This window comes from Myotis davidii, unplaced genomic scaffold (assembly GCF_000327345.1).
Source record: "Myotis davidii unplaced genomic scaffold, ASM32734v1 scaffold609, whole genome shotgun sequence".
NCBI lineage: Eukaryota > Metazoa > Chordata > Mammalia > Chiroptera > Vespertilionidae > Myotis > Myotis davidii.
In genome coordinates, this window is record NW_006300164.1 from 888,289 (window position 1) to 892,986 (window position 4,698).

Sequence of the window (4,698 nt, forward strand, 5' to 3'; positions counted from 1 at the left end):
TTTGCCTCCTGGGTTAACTCCAGTAAGGAGACCCCGGAGGGGAGCGGGGGGCGGGGAACCTGGGCAGCGGCCGGCGCGTAGCCGCATGGGCTCCTGCCTTCGCCCTTTGCAGCCCGCAGCCCCGGCCCCGCCGCTTACCACGTGGAGGATGGCTATAACGCGAGCTTCCCCTCGGCGCCCGGAGTGGTCATCCAGGGCGTGCGAAGGCCCAAGCGCCATGAAACAGGCCCCTTCTGCACGCTGTAGCGCCCACTGGACACAGCGGCCGGCCAGGTATCACCCGGACCCGCCTCCCTCTGAAGCCGGGCCCCCAGCCTGGGCTTCTAACCCTCTGGGCACCTCTGACCCACCTTCCCGGCCGGCTAACCCTTCTGTGGGCTGTGGACAAGGAGGCCACAGCCCCCACCTGCCCACCAAGCTACATAGAGATGGTGTTGGTGCTTCTGAGCTGAGCTGTCGTGCGCTGGCTGCGGTCACTCATGGTGAGCTGCCCTGAAGCTGTCTCCCTGGCAGGGGCTCCCGCTGCTCCCCTTACCTGCTCTCCTCTCCAGGACGGGTGGGGAACAGCCTGAGACTTCCTGGCCTGAGACAGTATGGGAGGGGTCCCTCTGGGGACAGCAGGACCCCCCACTCCACTCGGGGAGCCCCACAGGCTACCAGTCTAGCCAAGAGCCAGGCTGCTTGCTGAGCTGAGAAACTGGCAGAGCTGGGGGCCAGACTCCCTGAACTGCCATCTTGAGGCGAGGTCAGCTGCACAGCCACTAGGAGGGCCCAGAGGACCACCTGGTCAGGGCCTGGCCCCCCTGACCCCAGCCCCTGCCCACAGACCCACAAACTCGCCCAGGGCCATGCAGGCCAAGCCACAGCCACCAGACTCCCCGGTGAGGGCCTATTCTGTTGCAGTAGCTTGGCCATCGGGGTATCAGCCTGCCCTCCTACCTAGGGGAGCCCCATGGCGGACGGCAGCAGCGGTTCCCATGGGGCCCCTAAACCCTTCTGCAGGGAGGCCAGGGCCCAGGGAGTCCTAGTGCATTCACCTGGGACCTCTCGGGGTGAACCAGCTGGGGGTCGAGTTGAGTCCCAGCTCCCCCAGGCAATCAGTTGTTGTTGTTGGGCCTGACCAGCTTGGCCAAGGGGCAACAGCGAGCTGTGGGAGCCCTGGCGTTGGGAGCTTGGCCCAGGGTGGGGGGACCGGGGGCCCCACCCATAGCTGCCCCCCTAGCAAACCCTAGGAGGGCTCAAAGCCAGAGGCTGGAGGGCAGGAAGGCTGGGCTGAGGAGGGCTTCCTGGGGAGGAAGCGGGAAGGGCGCACAAGCATGGGCGCGAGCGTGCTGGTCCGCGGGAAGGGGTGCCTCGCAGAGCAAAGCTTGGGGACCAAGGCACATGCCGAGGACGAGGTGGGGACTGGGCTGGGGGGATGGAGGCTCACCGGAAGGGGTGGGAGGGACTGCAGGTGCTGGGTCAGGGCCTGGCCTGCTTAGCAACAGGGAACCCAGCGAGGCGGGCAGAGCAGGCAGTGCTGGCCGGGCCTGTGGGCGTCTGGCATCGCAGGTCTCAGCCTCGGCCAGAGGGCCTACCACCTCGGGGTCGATGCCCGTGGTGACGAGAGGACAGCCCTCCCGTGCCCACTCCCACTGCCAGCCCCGGTCTGTGGCACGCCCACTGGGAGCACCGGCAGGGCGAGGGCACGCCCACCAGAGCACCCGCAGGGCGAGGGCGGCGTGCGCCTGGCGGGACCTGGGACGGGGAGCGTGGGGCGGCTGCGCTCCGTTTCCTCCCGCAGCAGCGTTCTGTCGGCCGCCAAGCAGAATCGACGGGTGTCGCCTCACCAACCAGAGTTGGTTCGGGAACAGGAAAGGGCGTCATGGGGTGAGTGCGGGCCAGGCGAGCAGGCGGAACAGGAGAGGCGAAGTCCCTGCGGAGGGCGTGGAAGTCAGGGCTGGGCCCTGTTGTAACGCTCGTTCTTGCGGGGGGAGGGGGGGGCTCTCACACCCATGGAGGGGACTCCCATCTGCAGGGTGGTTTCTCCGAGCAGGTGAAGAGGGCGGGCCAGAGCCTGTGGTGCTTGAGCCCGTCACCAGGAACTGGGGAGGAGGAGGTTGGCTGGGGCTGCGGGTGCCTGAAGCGCTTACGTTCGTAGCAGTCCCTTTCCAGTGTCTGGGCTCTGCCATCATGGTAGAAACTAGGGTTTTGGATAGGGCCTTCATTGGCTGGACCGAAAGGAGGAACTTTAACAGTTTTTTCTTTCAGGTGCCTCACCTTGGATGCGAGCAAGCCGCTTGCCAAATTAAATCTGCAGTGGACATGGTTTCCCACTCCATGCTGGCCTTTTATTTTATTAAATATATTTTTATTGATGTCAGAGAGGGAGAGAATCATTGATCAGCTGCTTCCTGCACGCCCCCTACTGGGGATCGAGCCCAATCCCTGGGCATGTGCCTTTGACCTAAATTGAACCCAGGACCCTTCAGTCCACACACTGATGATGCTCTATCTACTAGGCCAAACCAGCCAGGGCCAGAATTTTCTTAAAAACCACATGAGGTCAGCCCTAGTGGATAGAGCATCAGACCTCGGACTGAAGGGTGCTGGGTTCAATTCAGGTCAAGAGCTCATACCTTGGTTGCAGGCTCCATCCCCCCACCCTGGTCAGGGCACATGCAGGAAGCAACCAATTGATGTGTCTCTCTCACTGATGTTTCTCTCTCTCTCCTCCCCTCCCTTCCACTCTGTAAAATTTAATGGAAAATTATCCTCAGGTGAGGATTAACAAACAAACAAAAACAAAAAAACACCCACAGCTGAGGTCGACGATAACAGTCACGCACGGGTTCCTGGGGCTCCGGCTGCAAGTCAGACCTGAGCTCCGATCCCCAGCCTCCGGGAAAGGCCGCTGGGATTGCTCCCGGGGGTCTCAGCCAGGCCTCTCGGATTTTCCCATCAACGTGTTTAAACCTGGGCACGTGCCCTTCCTTGGGGTCAAAGTGGCAGGGGATGGTGCTCAACCAACCGTCACGCCAGCCGGACAAGGCTTGTTTTTCTCGATCCCTTTCCGGATGGTTACAACACGTCTCCGATGCTCAGCACGTCTTCACAGACGAGCAAGTGAACTGGCTGACGCAGACCAGGAGCCCCGGCTGGTGGTCGGAATGTCCACGTCAGACCCTTCGGCAAGTCTGTGAGGCTCCTGGGGCACCACGGGGTTTCTGGTGATGGCTGGCTGTTCAGCGCCAGTGCAGGGAGTGTAGGAAACCGCAGGCCGGTGGGGACCCTCGGAAGGGTGACTTTAAGTTCGGAGAACGGCACCTGAGGCTGGAGTCGAGGGAGCAGGGAGAGGAGGGTCTGTTTCCAGGCCCCTCGCCCCCTTTAAAAGCTCAACTGCCAGTTTCAGCGCCCTTATTGTCCACTTCGCTTTTAAGAAAGTCAGTCGGGCTCCGGCCGATGTGGCTCAGGTGGTTGGAGGTTGTCCTGAGTGCTGGACAGGTCCCATTCACAGTCAGGGCACATGTCCAGGTGTGGGTTCCGTCCCCAGTTGGGGAAGCAGCCAATTGATGTTTCTCTGCCGGAGGCTGGTCCATCCTTGCTGCTTGACACAGTCGCTGCAGGGAAGAAACATCTGCACAGTGTATGTTTCAAGGGACCTGGCGTACATGGCATACTGTTCTTAACATGTTTGCTCCCCTTCTTAGAACTATGTGTTTTAACAAAGGTCACATCTCCAAGAAAGGTTGTTTCCCAAGGGATAGGGTTAAAATCAACTGGTATAAATACAGATGTAACAGGACAATAAAGAGAGAAGTTGGCTATGCTGGACATCTGAACGCTGTCTCCCTGTCATTCCCTCTTCGCCGACTCCGTCCACACCTTTGGGAACCCCTGGACCTGCTGGGGCTGGACCCCAACATTTCTCTCCCCCACCCCCTCTTTGTAGAATCAATTAAAGAAAAAAAAAGTTTGGGAATCTCCAAGGTTCCCCTCAGTGGCCACTGCATTCTGAATTGCTTTAGGGTTAGATCTGTCCGTTTAGTGAAACATGCCCCTGAAGCGTGGCCTCATCTTTCAAACCTGAGTTCCTGGAGGAGGGGCGGCCTTAAAATACTTAAATAACTGAGACCCCACTTTTCGGAGACTTCTCTAGAGCGAGGGCCAAAGGTCAGATTCTAGGCGGCCTGGTCCCGGGTGGGGGGTGGAAGGTTGGGGGGGCGCAGGCCCAAGGCAGAGCAGCCCGTGCGGAGGCAGGGTCCGGGGAGTCGGGGCAACCGCTGGACGCTTTTAGCAACACAGTCCGGCCGGGGGCCGAAACAAAGGCTCGCGGGGTTCAGCACGGACGCCCCCTATTCCCAAAGCTCGGGCCAAGGCTACCCGTCTCCCAACAGCCTGACACCCAAGGCAACGGGGTGACTGTGGGATCGAGCGATCGGGGCAGACAGACCACCGGTTCCGGAGGGGAGCCCGGGAGCCCCGACACAGCGGGAGCGGGGGCCCCCGGGAGGCCCGAGCTCCCGCGCCGGTGGGACGGACCGGAAGCGGATGTTGGGGAAGAGCTGGGGCGACACTGAGCTGACGCGCCCATACGGCTATCCCGTTGACGCCACCCGCGAGCTCCTCCCACGGGCCCTCCTGATTCCGTCTAGGTCTCTGCGCTTAATGAGATCCTTTCTCCGCGTCCCGAGGCCGCTGTGAGGGCGGCGACAGGAC